This window comes from Macrosteles quadrilineatus, unplaced genomic scaffold (assembly GCF_028750875.1).
Source record: "Macrosteles quadrilineatus isolate MER2022 unplaced genomic scaffold, UCM_ALF_1.0 Scaffold_4__1_contigs__length_99947679, whole genome shotgun sequence".
Taxonomy (NCBI): domain Eukaryota; kingdom Metazoa; phylum Arthropoda; class Insecta; order Hemiptera; family Cicadellidae; genus Macrosteles; species Macrosteles quadrilineatus.
The window spans coordinates 27,295,936-27,313,447 of record NW_026542597.1 but is presented as its reverse complement, the minus strand read 5'-3'; positions in this window follow the sequence as shown (position 1 = coordinate 27,313,447).

The following is a 17,512-nucleotide window of genomic DNA, read 5'->3' as shown; positions in this document are numbered from 1 at the left end:
TCGGTAGTTTATCCATTATAAATCAAATAGTAGAAATACAATAATATTCGTTACAGGCTGGGAATAAAATAATTACTGATACTTTGGATTGAACATCCAAAATGTTTGCAATTGTTTTCGTATTTACCTGACTTATAAAATAAAAAACTTGAGTTCACAGGACGTTGAATACTAAGAATTTATTTCATAGCATCCACAATAATACAATAACTGTAATTAAAGTAGACGAATTACAGGAATTATTATCGATTCTAGAAGAGAGTGAAATAATAATTGTAACTTTGACATGTTAATGTTTGGGAATGATTTACTAACAGATATTGCCCATCAGTGTAAGGTGACAATTTAAGAAGCCCAAGAGGACTGTTTTAGATATATTATTTTATGGAATTTACAGTCACGTAAAATAGGTCAATGGTCAATGGTTTAGGTTTACAGAAAAAAGTAGAGCTTTTTTCTCATTTTCCCCTTTGGTACATCTTAATAAAACACCATAAGTTTTACCCAATTATATTATTCTGGCTCCATTTAATTCACAATAACGTTATACTTACTAAGCCTTATCTTGTTATTTATAAATGAAAGTACTGGGACATAATATAAATAAAGAAACATTAAGTAGTAGTAATCCGATTAATTTGTAGGATAGTTTATTACTTTTTGATCGTACCACATTCTATATTATTCAACTCGAGCCTACGCACAGGCCACTAGTGCCCATATAGTCTCGTTTCCCATCAAATTTATTTTTACGTTAAGGAACCATTTTAATTTTATTTTATTAATTATGTTAAACATGAATTCAATGTAATAAATCAAATTTTTCTCATTTTAGTTATATACCATAAGTCCTTTCACTTGTAACATTACTCAATTACTTTTATATATATATGTATATTATGCTTCATATATAATTGCTTTCTTGCATTATTTGTTATTTTTGTATTTTGGTGGAAATAAACCTTGATTAGATTAGAGTGCATAAATTGATCAGTTCAATTTAAAAATGTTTTTAAAGTTTGAGTTTTGAAAATTGGAAAAAACAATTGAAATTTGAATTAATTTTATATAATAGGGTCTAAATATTTAAATTTATCAGGATAAAAATGTTCAATTGTAGATAACTGAACAAAAGCATAACAATACACTATAACGTTACCTAAACTAACTCAATTAATGCTTTTTTATACATTAACTTACAAATATTATAAAATACTAAACGTAATTTAGATTTAACTAATTAGATACTTAAAATTATTAAATCTTTTTACGATCTGGGGAAACGTCGATTATAAAATATCAACCAATGCAAGTTTAAGAATCTTAAAAAAAAGAAATCTTGAATTAAAATATCGAGTGTATTAATTTATATATTTGATTTACTATTACTAGTTGCAATTAGTTATACAAAGGGTTGCATCACCAAATTCTTCAGAGTCTGATATTTTCCTCTTTATTATTTGTGATATTTTCTGAAAAGAACTAGTCTATTAACATGGTCACCGGGCACAGCAAAGTGAATAAGTGACGATGTAAAGCCGTGTCCCTTCGGCCTTCGATAATCGATTGCATAAACCATCACGATTCCGATAGCTGAAAAGTAGTCGATAGTCATGTGACGTCATTATAAGGTTTCTGTACATGTGAAGAAGTGGCCTCCGTTTGGGAGATGTAGTTTCGATTCGATTCGATGTCTCTAGTCTCTGCCAATATCCAGTTCTTGCCAGGTTTACGGGACGCTCCTTGACGTCAGACGTGGTCAGACTCAGACTTCAGGGGCCCTATTTTTGAAATGGTTGACTGTTGAGTCAATCGTCAGCACTCAACTCAACCAACAACATGATTTGGTATTTTTGAAACCCAACAGTTGGGAAGCGAGTTGGGAATCGCTAGTTGAGAGACTCGTGGTGGAAATGTAGAGCATACGACCGTCAAAAATTCAGATGACGTCATTTTGAACCAATCACAATGCAGAGTTCTTGTGGACTTCAATTTAACCTCTTCTTACTCTAAAATCTGGCAGCTAATCTCAATCTGCCATATTTCGAGACACTGAGGTAAACTGTCAACTCCGTTCTTGAGAGATTGAGATTGAGGTTATGTCTTGCTTAATCTTAGTGATTGCAAAGTACCTTAACTTAAGTAATAAACTAAAGTAAACTAAATAAAGTAATAAACTTAAGTATAAAAAATAAAATTTACTATGGATGTTTGTTTTAGGGTGTAGCTAATTATAAGTTTAGGCATAGGCTGCACTTTACTTTAGGTCCTACACTCATCCTAAATACATTATTATTTGCTTTCTTCGTCTCTATTTCGGAACACATCACCTTATTTTAGTTTCCTTCATCGGTTTGTTTTATGTTATTTTTAATTGTTTTTTATTTAGGTTAAAGCGGCTATTTGCCATTGCACTGAAAGCATATCGTAACTTAAATTAATTTGATCCCTTTATTAGGTGAATGGTATTGAAACAAACTATGATATTGTTTCTCTCTACCACAATCTGTAATACCTTGAATCATAGGTCTAATAACAATAATTATCTTATAATAAGTTCAATTAGTATGCCTAGTCTATTTCAAACATTCCAACAAGAATAAAACCCTTGATTAAATAGTCTAGTATTGACACAGTAAATAAAATTAAAATGCGATTATTCTACAGAAAACAAACGCATAATTGGGTGCTAATACATTGACAACAAATACATAACCTCTAAATCGCAATTAGTAAATTAAAGCAGTAACAAAACAATATGGCGTCGTCTCAAAAAGAGTAATTTTTTGCCGAAAGAGAGGAAGAAGAAAGTGCAGTCAACCTCCACTCAACAGCTCGATAGGTGTTGAGTAGTTTTGGTTGTATAAGTCCACCGTCAACCGTTTCAAAAATACGAAACGATTGGAAATAGAATGACTCGACACTCAACTCAACAGTCAACCATTTCAAAAATAGGGCCCCAGAGGAACGATTTCAAGACGTTTATGGGTTTACGTAGTTAAAGGTGGCCGTGCATTTACACTTTCCAGTTCCATTCATTGTTCATTTTATTTTAGGAATGTTTTCCGCCATTCTAGCTGTACGAAAAACGTTCGGTTGGTCGTCCGTGCGAGCGAACCCGTCGCATCAACAATTTCAAACGCATGTGGATAAGCATGAGAGCGTCCTAGCTGGCCGAGGGCGACCGACGATGTGATCGTGCGGATCGTCAGACCGACTACTGCAATTGAAGAGTAAAGAAGATGTCCGAGCTTATTTAATATCTAAGTGCGGTGCAAAAACACCCAAGGTTTGTCACATCATTTTTTTCATCCGTTCTTCAACAGAAATTTCCGCATGATGTTTATTGTAGTCTTCAATGTAAAGTCCTTCTTCAATTCGGTTCGGTGATGATGTAGTCAAATGTATCCACTGACTCCTAGTAAAGTTTATAGTTTAGTTAGTTTATAGTGTAGTTAAGGATATAATCTTAACTTTATGTACAAATGATTAAACTCGACAAATTCATACCTGTTAAAAAAATCTCATTTAGCACTCCTACGTTCCAACGATTTCTTATTAAGGTAAGCATAGATTATAGAAGAACTGTCCATCAGCATCAGCCCAAGTTTACGTCTTGGACACTCAATTCGGTCGTCAGACTAGATTCGGACCCACGGACGACCGACCGATTTTTCGTCACTCAGCTAGGACGCCGCCTTTTCCATTCAATAGCACTCATTTTGAATAAAAAAATGGCAACAACTGGACCATGGATGGGATGTTTTGCTTCAGTAACCAAAAGTCAATAATAATAGTTAAATCATATTACTTTTCATACAGTTAACTGACAAAAGGGCTTCCTTGCACTGATTATAGCACACAAAGTAGCTAAGTTGTTGCTTTTGCCACACTCCATTATTCCAACCAAACAAAACAAAAACAGCTTATCCGATCCGAATTCCGAAATCACTAACCAGAACCACTTTCCACTAAAGTTGTCTGGGATTCGTCATAGATCCAAAGATTACTTGAAGTGGCCATGTGGACAGTGTATAATTGTGACGGGTGGCGTCGTCCTGTAATCCAACTACTATATAGGAGGTCACGAATTGTGGATATTTATAGGCATGCACTGTGGATGCCTGTCGATACTCCCTGGTGTGCATTAACGTCCGCACGAGTGAGTACTAAGACTACCCGCAGTGCTATCCTGATAATTAGACCAATTCGTATATACCAAGGAAAAGAAATGTGGTTCGGATTCCACTATAAACTGTAGGTCCCTTAGTCGCCATTAGCTAACAGCTGTGTTTAAGTTTAAGGAATGTCGGCCTTAGTCACTAACAAGACTACAAGATCGCGCCACTCCTCCTATACACTTATCTCAAATCATACTTGGCTTAAAATACCTACAGCTTATGGTCGCCATTTCATAAAAAAAGTACTTAAAGTATTTTACTTTTGATCTAAATATATAAAAGGCAAAGCCCTCACTGACTGACTGACTGACTCACTCACTCATCACTAATTCTCCCACTTCCCATTTACCTAGGTGGCTGAAATTCGGCACACCGATTCTTTGGGCATTAAATAGGAAAACTAAGTAGTTTTTATTCTGATCGGGCTTTCAAGCTCCGCCCCAGTGGCTCTGGAGTTTCCTATGTTAACCTTATGATTTTTCATATTTAAAAGGAATTAATGAATCTTAACAGCTGTTTCAATTAAACAAGTTGGATCTGTTCTATGATGTTCAATAGCATTAAATTTACAAGGATTACCAACAGGGTGCAACACTATTATTTTTTTAAATTTATGACAACAACTAATTTGCATCCAAAAGGTGAGTGAGCGTAGCGTATGAAATTCAACCTGGAGGCGAGTTAGCGTAGCGAACGAGATAAAACTGAAGGCAAGTGAGTGCAGCAAACAAGCTCCAACCTAAAGGTGAGTGAGCGTAGTGAACGAACTGCAACCAGGACGTGATTGAGCCATGCGAATACTTATGAAGTTAAACGGGGCAAAGCCCCCGAGTACAGCTAGTTATCAATAAAACTACCCGCATAGTCAAGTAAAACGTAAACCGTCAATTAAACATACAATATAAGTTACACTTTTACTTACATATACCCCTTATAACACATGTACATCAATTGAACATTAAGTTGATGTTCAAGAATGTTCAACTGAACATCGTATGCACATTCATGTTTGTACAAATTAAGACTATTTAACGTTCAATTAATGTAAAAACGTCTCAAACATCGATATACATATGATGTGCATATCTTGATCGATTGATGATCAATTTGACATCAAATTGTTATTCAAATTAGGTTCAATTGGACATTTTAAATATTTTAATTTTTAATTAGCCTAACTTAAGATTTGAAAGTTGCCATTGTTTTATGTTATTTATGTTGACGTTAATTGTTTTGAAAACATATGTTGTAATATGAAAAACGCTCAAGAATAAAGACGATTTTCATTTTACCTAACCCGCCATGTTAAACTTCCCTATCCCAAGCGTGATGTATACAACTTCTTTACTTCTCGAGTGATGTTAAGTTGAAAAAAACCACTGAGCTATAATTCTAATTGGAGGTAGCACTGAATGTCAAAGATGCGTGTCGCCAGCCACCATGTTTGCGTGAGGTGTGAGTTATAAGAAGCCATGTTATTGGATAAGAAAACTCACTGCTATACCAACCTAGTTATAGAAGCCATGTTATTGCTATGATAAGAAAACTCGCTGCTATACCAACCTAACAAAATCAGCGACACGCTTTTGACAGACTTCTGCCATGGCAGTGCTACCTCCAGTTATAATTTTAGCTCAGTGAAAAAAACTCACTCGGCGAGGTAATGAAACCCATTTAAATAACATCGAGTGCTTAACTTAAAAAATATACCTCTATGGAGCCAACGACGTTCAACGCTAGAAATCAGCTGTGTGCTTGAATTTTATTGTTATGTTTTGAAGAATTTTCCTAACCTAGCTTTTGTTTGTATATGAACGTTACTGTTAGAAGATGAGTGAAATGGATAGGCCTAATGAAAAATATTTTTTGTAACCTCCTGTATATTGTCGGGTCAGTTAAAATCTTGTACGTTACACGTTACGCAAGAGCGTGTTTACATCACTTAGGTAAATTATGCAACTCGCTTCCGCTCGTTGCACAACATTCATCTGCGTGATGTAAAAACGCTCTTACTACGCTTGTAAGGTAAATAGCTATTATTACATTTAGTGAACATCATAAGCACATTCATGTTTGTACAAATACTAAGGGACTTACTCTCCGTGTCCGGAAATCAGACTTCGCTTTTCCAAAAATTAGCTACCGATATGGCTTTGTCATTCGCACGTAAAAGATGTCTAATGTGCAAGACTGGTCTAGGCGTGGGCAGATCAGCAGATGGCCAGGATGCTGAATAGCACCACACGCGCACAAGATGTTTTCTTTGTCTGTTAAAGAGACCCCATTTCTCCATGTTTGTCTTGCATTTTGGTACCTCGACCCTAATTCGATTTAGGGTCTTCCACACCGTGTAATGAAGGCCTCCACTAGGAGCCAGTTCCTCCCTGGCTGGTATGGGAGGGTTAGTCAACGTGGCCTCCCACCTTGCCACCCGATTGCTTGAGAGTGATATATCCCGGACTCGTGTCCGTGATAAAAAGTTCGACCGAAGCCGTCACTCTGCAGGTTGGTGGCCGTGTAATGGGTGACGAGGGTCTGTCTCTTGCTTAGTCCTTTCTGCGTCAGCAGCGACATCACGTCGGATTGATGGAGGGGCGACCCCTATGATAGGATAGAGTTTGTGTACTGGGGTTGGTTTCAAACACCCAGTTACAATCCGAGCCATGTCATTGACTGCAATGTCAACTTTTTTTGCATGCGACGATGCATTCTATACTGGTGCAGTGTACTCCACAGCCGACACACTGATCCCTAAAGCTGAGGTACTGAGGACATTAGGGTTAGCACCCCAGCATCTGCTGGTGAGCCTCCTGATGATATTATTCCTCCATCTACTTTTCTTGTCTTAAAGGGGCACGAAAAACCACATGTTATGAAGAAAAGTGCCTATCATTGAAGTCAGCTGATAGTCTTTGGTAATACTGTACATTTTTCCCAAGAGTCTTCGATGGTTTACGGTGTGGCTACATAGTTTTGCCATTAATTTGAAACTGCTAATTACTGTCTCACCTGTACTTTGAATGTTAAAATTATCATATGATGAGCTGACTGTTTGTAAACTTTATATTGGATATTATTGTAGTTCTTTCTTAATACAAAAGTGTTTCAATGTTATAATCTCTTCTTTTAATTAACTTATTTTGTGTTAGTATATTTATATAAGGCACAAGCCTTATTTGGTGACCCCTTATTGTACTTTTTATTGTCATTAATTCAATTGGACCATAATGAATAATCAAGAATCTTCTCCAACTCCTAGTACACCAGAGGCTTCACAAATCTCACCAATTCAAGTGAAAATTCCACCATTTTGGACAAAAAATGTTTCACTTTGGTTTCATCAAATTGAATGTCAGTTTTCCCTTCATGGAATTTAAAAGGAAAGAACTAAATACAATTATGTAATGAGCTCACTGGACAATGAAGTTGCAAGTCACCTTTCAGATTTTATTACCAAACCTTTGTCTCAAACTCCCTACTCTGACTTAAAAGAAAGGCTCTGCTCAGAATACGAAATTTTAGAAAATGCCAAACTAAAACAACTGACAACAGAAGTTTTTCTCGGAGATAAGAAGCCGACAACTCTTCTTCGTGAAATGAGAACCTTAGCAGGCACACAGGTAACTGACAGTTTTTTGAAAGTTATTTTTCTACAACGTCTACCTAGTCACATTCGTACTGCTCTAGCTGCTTCTCCAACCAATTCTCTTGATGACTTAGCTAAACTAGGTGTGCAATGCAGTTGTCTGCTTGCAATATTGAGCGGAGCCAGCATATTAATTCAATGTCAATGATATATTTAGTTCGCATTTTAAATAGAACTAGTGTCCCTGTTGCTCGAATTCGAGCAATTGCTATGTATTACATGCATTATTTTAAAACGAACAACAGTCATAATTTATAGTGACTTTAAAAGATTCGACTCAATGGAAATACTTAAGATCTACATAACAGATCGATATAATCAACATTTCTTGTTATTATCTTATCATTTTCCAAAAGCTGATCTTGTTTTTTTTAGTGTTTTCTACAAATAGCCTAACTCATTAGTTAATAATCCATTTCAACCAATTCAGTAAATGTTTGTAGCAAGCTATTAAATTAGCAAACTTGTTGACTGTCTACAATTAACATATACGTTCTTCTTCTCACTTTCAATTTCTGACAACAGCTGGAGTTTCATAACAATTTTTGTTTCCTATGTTAATCTTACGGGAAAATACGAAACTTTAAAGGGCCCCAGGGCCTCACTCTATAATTATTTCCCTAAAAAGAAAGTTTCCTGCACAACTTCACGTTACGCTCTTTCCAATGACACCAAAAACACGTCAATCGGTCCAGTAGTTTTGGAGGAGTAATCGTCACAAAAAAACTGCTTGCGTATTAAATAAGTACTAGTGTCCCTGTTGCTCGAATTCGAGCAATTGCTAGGTATTACAGGCGTTATTTCAAAACGAATAACAGTCATAATTTCTGATGACTTTAAAAGATTTGACTCAAAGATTATGGAAATACTCAAAATGTATATAACAGATTGATATAATCAACATTTCTTGTAAATATCTGATCATTTTTCAAAAGCTGACCTTGTTTTTTAGTGTTTTCTTCAAATAGCCTTACTCATAGCCATGATATACGTTACTCATAGCCGCATTAGGTTGTCCATAATAACGATTATAAATTAAAAAAAAAAACAACATTATTTCTATTTCTTCTTCTCGGTGGTACTCTATGACCTTCCTATGTTTCCATAGTTTGCAAATCGGCTCTAAATATTTCATTTCAACCAAGTCAGTAAATTTTTGTAGCAAACTGTTAAATTAGCAAACTTATTGACTGTTTACGATTCACCTATTATCTTTTTCTCACTTTTAATTTCTGACAACAGCTGGAGTTTCATAACAATTTTTGTTTCCCATGTTAATCTTATGGAGAAATACAAAACTTTGATGGGCTCCAGGGCCTCACTCTTGAATTATTTTCCTAAAAAGAAAGTTTCCTGCACAATTTCACGTTATGCTCTTTCCAATGACACCAAAAACATATCAATCGGTTCATTAGTTTCGGAGGAGTAATTGTCACAAAAAACCTGCTTGCGTATTAAATAAGTAAATAGATAGATGCCTATTTGCAGTAGGTATCCAAAGTCAATCTTAAGTCAGGATTAAGTGAATAAATTGTCTTGCAGTATCCAATGCTAATGATATATTTGGTTCGCATAAATGTAATGCCTATTTACAGATTCTAAAGTCAATGGTACGTCCGGTTCACGTAGACGGATTGTTTACTTGTAGTATCGAAACTCAATGGTCAATTTATTTCGTTCACTTAAATAAAATGCCGAATTGCAGTACCGGTATCCGAAGTCAATGGTAGGCTTAGGCCTACTTCTGTTTCACTTATATGGGATGTCTATGTACAGTATTCAAAGTCAATGATACGTCGGGTTCATGTCAACGAATTGTCTAATTGCGGTATCGAAACTATGAGTGTTATATTTGGTTCACCTTAATGGAATTCCTATTTGTAGACTGCAAATAGGAATTGCAGTACATATTCAAAGTCTAAATTAATGGCACGTCTTTCTCACATAAAATACTGTAAAAGTTATTTACAGTATCTAAACGCAATAAAGTTATGGTGCATTAGCCTAATTCTGGCAACCCTTATAGTTATTCATTTTGTAGTAAATTATGCTCAATGCTATTAATCAAAAGCAGGAGTGTAGTATAAGAGAAGTTATAAAGTCAATGATAAGAGCTTCGCTACGCTCTGCTCAATAATTTCTATATCCTGCAAATGAATCATAGTAAACCTGTGCGATACCTGCATTATTAAAAGCCAATAACGATTATTATTTGAGATCCCAGGTTCGAATCTCCTCGGCGGCCTTAAAGTTTTGCTTCTGATTTTGTTAGAATATGATTTTCTCTTAACTTTACTGATCAGTTTTTTTTTATCTGAGACATTTATAACTTAATTTTATGATAAGAATGCATTTTTTATAAATACATTAACTTTTTGTTTGTAATAATTTCCTAACAGCAAATAATTGAGATGGGCTATTCGATTTTTAAAATTATCAATTCGTTTAAGTATAGACCTATAACTTAGGTCTAGTTTTATTTTAGCAGTTAAATGTGAGAAATATATTGTCAACCACTTTCAAAATTTCCCATTGGTGTAATAAAATTTATCAATACGACTTTAATGTAGACTAAAAAGAATAAGTGAAAACTTTAGGAATTGGTTTACCGGTACGTTTCACTACATTTATCATAACATCAAAAACCTTATTTTTCCTAGTAGCTGGAACCTATATAGTTTTACAACTTTACTTTAGACTACTACATGGCAATGTTTAAAACTATTTTGTAAGTTAGTATCGCAGAGTAAAGCGAGGTGGTAGACAATAGGTCTACCGGTAGACATATTTGCTTTAAAAACTACGTTGTTGTATCTTCTCATGAATTTGACAGAGGAGCATATAGGCCTAATTTAATTGGTGATTAATTCTTGTCGAAGTGCACACAGCAATATTAGAGTGTTAATCCTTTGGGATTTTATTGTCTAAGTTACACCATTTAGTGTTAAACCTTATCTGTAAACAAAGTGGTTGTGATTTCATTTCGTAAAATTATTTTGTATTTTTAGCTACAGGTACATTTTTTACAAATTTACTTGCAAATCAAGGGCAGTGTGTTTTTGTCGGTATAATTATGTTGTAGTGTTTTTTTTAATGACCTCGTTTTAACTTCTCCTTCTCCACGCAACATAGGCTTAGGCCTAATTAGTTGACTATTCATTGTTGTTAAAAAGAACATAACGATTATACAATGAAATTTAAACGTCATGATTTTAATCACTCAATATAGAACTGATTGTTAATAAATTCGTATTACATGCAATTAACTAATATGCTCTTTAGTATTCATAACATTTTTTCTTTTGTACTATATTTATAATCTGGTAGATTTGTTGACTAACATATGTCGAGGCTCTTGTTTACTTTTTAGTGTTGACTCGCAAATAATGTCATGGCAACCAATTAACCCATAAGGCCCATGTTAAATTTCTAAAAGTTTGCATTCATGTAGGGAAAATTCCTATGGTCCGATTTGTACCATTTCAGATTTATACCTTCCCATGGTTGGGTACTATCACTGTGTTAAATTTCGTGAAGATCACTTCAGCCGTCCAGGAGGAGTATTTGTAAAACAAATGCAGGAGTGTGTAGTATAAGAGCTTCGCTCGCTCCGCTCAATTACGTGACCAAATAGCTGAACTATCAGCTTTCGACAACTACGTTTGTGCTCAAGGAGATGTTGCACAATCTAGTGATCGGATTGCCAACTTAGAAAAACAAGTCAGTGAACTAACTCAGTCTATTGGTGGACTTCTTAAGTTAAGTAAACGCAACTTCCCAGTCAAACATAAGAACAAGTAGGCCTACTATCCTAAAGAGAGAAATGATCAAGGTGAAATTTGCTGGTATCATAACAAATTTGGTGAAAATGCTAAAAAATGTGTTCAACCTTGTTTGTTCACACCAAAAAAGAATGCACAACAGGAAAACTTCCTGCCCCGTCACTAAATGCGGCTCAGGATGACAGGGGCTTTCAATCTCTCCGCTTATTTGTAAATAACTTACCCTTTGGTCGTAAGTTTCTCGTGGATTCTGGAGCAGACATATCTGTTTTGCCTCTCACAAACAAAGACAAATGTGCTGTAAGTAATAGACAATTATATGCTGCCAATGGTTCTTTTATCAAAACGTACGGTAAACAAGACATAAAACTTGATCTAGGCTTGAAAAGAAAGTTTGTCTGGTCTTTCATAGTTGCAGACGTAACCCAACCCATAATTGGTGCAGACTTTTTATCACATTATGGTTTACTTGTTGATATCAAAAATAAAAGATTAATCGATAACAGGACTCAATTATCTGTTATTGGAATTCAAAAACTTTCAAATCAACAATCTGTATTGGTTCTTGACTCAAAATGTAAATACTCAAAACTTATCAACCAATATCCTAATTTACTGAAAGAAAATCCTAATTTTCAAGTTTCACAGGACACAGTTTTTCACTCAATTCAGACAACAGGTCAGCCTGTGAACTTTAGAGCTAGACGTTTACCTCCAGAAAAACTTGGGGTAGCTAAAAAGGAGTTTCACAAGATGGTTGAGTTAGGCATTTGCAGACCTTCAAAAAGCTGTTGGTCCAGTCCACTTCATTTAGTTCCTAAAACTGATGGTACCTGGAGACCTTGCGGGGATTACCGTGCCCTAAATGCAAAAACAGTTCCTGATAGATATCCTATACCTTATTTGCATGATTTTAACAGCCAGTTAAATGGAAAAACTATATTTTCCAAAATTGATCTTGTTCGGGCTTTTAATTACATTCCAGTAGCTCCTGATGACATTTCAAAAACTGCTGTCATAACGCCTTTTGGATTATTTGAATTTCTAAAAATGCCATTTGGATTAAGGAATGCTGGACAAACTTTCCAGAGATATCTTAATTCTCTTTTGCATGATCTAGAGTTTACTTTTTGTTACTTAGATGATATTCTAGTAGCATCCTCCTCAGAAGATGAACATATTAATCACTTGTTTTTGATAGACTTAATAAGCATCACATTAATATTAATACGTCAAAGAGCGTATTTGGTGTGACTGAGATCTCTTTTCTTGGTTACACAGCTTCGAAACAAGGAATTTCTCCTTTTCCTGATAAAGTTGAAGCTATTGTTAGTTGCAAACTTCCTGAAACCATTCTTGAGCTTCGTAGATTCCTTGGACTTATAAACTTTTACAGAAGTTCACTTCCTAACGCAGCTGCTATTCAGCAACAACTATTTGATTTGTGTAAGGGTACACATAAGTCTGATAAACGAAAAATAAGTTGGACTTCAGAATCCAAGAAAGCTTTTGAGGATGCAAAGGGTTAGCTAGTCAATGCCACACGTCTAGCACACCCATCTCCTGATGCTCCTTTAGCTCTCATGGTCGATGCATCAAACTTCGCTATAGGTTCGTCTCTCCACCAGATTTGTAATGGAAACTTTGAACCTCTTGGGTTTTTCTCTAAATCCCTTACAACAACTCAGAAAAAATACAGTAGCCTACCTATGACAGGGAACTCCTGGCTGCATACCTATCTGTGAAGCACTTCCGTTACCTCCTTGAAGGGCGCAGTTTTGTTATATATACAGATCACAAACCTCTATCTTTTGCCTTCAATAAACCCTCTGACACATCTAGTCCAAGGCAATTGCGTCATCTAGACTTCATTGGACAGTTCACTACCGACATTGTAGAGTGGAAATGAAAACCGGGTTAAGTGCCAAAAACATCTTTTTGAGTTATTGCAAAAAATATCAATAAAACCATTACTGTTAATTTTTTTATACCAGATTTTTTACAGTAGCTACAACAAAAGATGAGTAATCATAATTTTATGAAACAACTCTTTTTAAAAGTCACTAATAGAATTTATAAATTTTTAAAGTTACACATTTGAGACAAGGGGTATGTCCATAATCATAGTGGTGAAAAGCGAGCTAAGTACCTATACTTCAAAACCATAAAACGGGGTATGTGCAGAGTTAGTAAACATAAAAGATTCTAAATATTTTAACATTTCAGACGGGTAAAATATAAATTAAACAAAATAATATTGAAATCAAGTTTTATTATCATAAAACCCGTAAAAAACATGAAAGGGTAAACGACAAATGTGTTGGTTTTAGGTATAAAAATTTAACAGTTAACTCTCTGTAAAAGTGTTTACATATTCTTCCTTCAGAAATGGTATCATATTCTTAAGTTCATATTTCTTCTCTTTTTTCCATTTTGTTTATAGCATACAAGGACTGTGGTAGGTGTTTCAGAGCCTCTAGCTGCACATTTTCTTTAAAACTTTTATTTTTTACATGGCTCCAATGCACTGAATGTTTTTTTAGGACATCTCTTCTTAGGATTAACTTCTACTAACTCTGTATCACCCATTTTAAGTATAAACTCACGTGAACACCTCTACCAAAACTGCCGGAACATTGCATAGCCTCAAAATGGGTTGTAAAGACGCTTGGCACATAGCCCGGTTTTCATTTCCTCAGCTGATGAAGTTGACCCATGCGCATTCTAGCGGCCACTGTTTAAACGTCTTGGAGCTATTGTTTGCAGATAACCCGCTTTTTAACGTACTGGGCTTGGCATAAAGCACACATTTTGACACTTAACTCATTTTTTCATTTTTTGGCACTTAGCCCGGTTTTCATTTCCACTCTACAGGTATCTACCAGGAAAACAAAACATTCCTGCTGATTTCATGTCGAGAATAAGTGCTATTGACCTACCTTCATCTGTATCATTTGAACAAATTTCTGAAACTCAATCTCAAGATGCTGAGCTTAAAAACCTGAAGTACTCAAACACAACTTCTTTGATATTCAAAAATATTTTACTTCCTAATTGCTCAGAGGTGTGTTGTGACACAAGTACTGGAAGACTACGACCATTTATTCCTCAGCAGTTCAGAAAGCAGTTATTTGACTCCCTTCACAACCTGGCACATCCTGGAATCAAAGGATCTCTGGACCTTATTAAACAACGTTTTGTTTGGCCTTCCATGAATAAAGACGTCAGACTTTGGGCCAAAGCATGTGTAGCTTGCCAGAAATCAAAGGTTTGGAAACATACTACTACTGAGATTGGAGCTTACAACCGCATTAATGGACGTTTTTCTCACATTAATGTGGACATAGTTGGACCCTTGCCACCTTCTCAAGGATTTACGTACTTGCTAACTATAATAGACCGCTTTACACGATGGGTCGAGGCAACGCCTATCAAGGATATTACTGCTGGAACAGTTGCAGAAGCACTTATTTCTACCTGGATTGCTAGATTTGGAGTTCCTCAAAACATTACTACAGATAGAGGAAGACAATTCGACTCCAATTTATTTAAGGAATTAACAAAACATCTCGGTATACATTACATTAAAACTACAGCGTATCACCCTGAAGCTAATGGAAAGATCGAGAGATGGCACCGACATCTGAAATCTGCATTAACGGCTCAACTCACATCTAACTGGACACAGACGTTACCAATGGTTCTACTGGGACTAAGATCTTATATTATTCCAAAACACAATGTTACTGCTGCAGAAATGACACTAGGTCACCCCCCACCACCGCACCATGTCATACGCTTCCGTTCCGAATCATGCCGGCACATCAGCATCGCCTAACTCTTCGCGGAAAATTGTTATCTCTATCACTGTCGCTGTCAAAACGTATCGTTTATAGGTTAAATTTAAATTAAAAATAATTAAACTGTCATAACGTAACCAAACTAACCAAACTTGCTGATAATGAAAAACTCGAATGAAGGTTTACTAATCAAAAAATAGTTCTGTTCTAAAAATAAAATTATAAGTGTCTCAAATTCAATTTTATAATTTTAATGATAAAATTAAACTGTCATAACCTAACCAAACCAACCAAACTTGCTGATACGAAAAAAATTGTTGACAAAAAGTTAGTGCAACCAAATAGTTCTGTTCTAAAAATAAAATTATAAATGTCTCAAATTCAGTTTTATAATTTTTAAATTATAAAATTAAACTGTCATAACCTAGCCAAACCAACCAAACTTGCTGATATGAAAAAAAATGTTGACAAACAGTTAGTGCTATCAACGGGATTCGAACCCGGCACCTTCGATTATTAGCCCGACACGCTATCCACTACACCACCAAGACTCATGACAATGCTCCGTATCGTTGCGGTAATGGTTGACGTCACGCCATCGGCACGGAGCGGTGGTGGGGGGTTTTCAGATCTGATCCTCGTTCCTCGGAGTTGCACTGGCTGCCTAGATGCTTATCTAGCAGAGTACCCGTCCTTCGTACGGGGTTGGCATATAAGTATAATGTTTATTGCAGTTATGGGATAACTGCAATGCAGTGAGAGTCCTGCAGTGGAGTGAGCATTCTGAGTTGTGATTTAAACTAAATAATCATGACAAAGAAAAAGATTCTGCATGTAAACAAAGATTTTTAGTTAATACTAAAAAGTGCAACACTCAAACAACTTTAAAAATACTACATCAGAATGTTCAACATATGTCCTCTCGTTTAAATATAATAAAAATTAATTTGGAAGAAATACAGCCTGATATAGTAGCAATATCAGAACACAAGATGATTGAATCCGAAATTTTGTCCCTACATATCCAAAACTATAAACAATGTTCATTTTTCACGAGAAAACAGTTTCTGGGAGGAGGGGTTTTAATTTTAGTTAAAGATAGCTTAAAAAGTAAAAGTATTAAAATTCCTGCTATACAAGATTTTATTGTTGAAAAGGAGTTTGAGTGTTGCATATCTGAAATTATTGTAAATACCTATAAATTTGTATTAGTTTGTTTGTATAGATCCCCAATTACTTGCTTCAGTCGCACTTTCTTAGATAAACTGGATTTAATGTGTAATCTGTTGAGTAAAAAATTCAAAAATATTGTTATAGCTGGAGATATTAATATTAATGTTTTAAACAAAGATAAAACCTACAAATCCTTTGTGAATGTTCTAAAATCTTATAATATGGAATACAAAGTAGATTTTCCCACTAGAATTACCGCAGAAACAGAAAGTGCCATAGACAACATTATAACTAATATTAAGGATAAGAAATTAAAAATATCTGGTATTATAACATGAATTTCTGATCATGATGCACAGTTGTTTGAAATGGTTGATGTAAATAGTTGTAAGAACTGTGTAAACAAAGTTTATACAAGAAGCTTTTCGGATACTAATATAAACATACTCCTTACACTATTGGCAAAAGTTAACTGGCATGAAGTTTACCAAGCAACAGTAGAAACAAAGTATGACACTTTCCATTCAATTTTTCTACACACCTTTGAAAATAGCTTTCCTAAAACGTTAAAAACTCAAAAGATTAACAACAACAATCCATGGATATCTCTTGACATTAAAAGAAAAAAAAACTGAACATTGTGGAGCTTGAAAAACAATACAGATTATTTAAAAATGATGACCCTAAACACAAAATTAAACAGTTAAAAAAAGAGTTAAAGTTTGATTTAATAAATGAGGAAAAAAATATTTTGATAAAAAGATTTCAGAAGCTACAAATATAGTTAGATCAACTTGGAAAATAATCAATTCTGAGATTAACAACAAAACAAAACCAAACAGTAACATGCAAATCAGATCAAACGGCAAACCTGAGTCGGATCCTGTTTTGGTTGGAAATGTAATAAATGATTATTTTATAAATGTAATT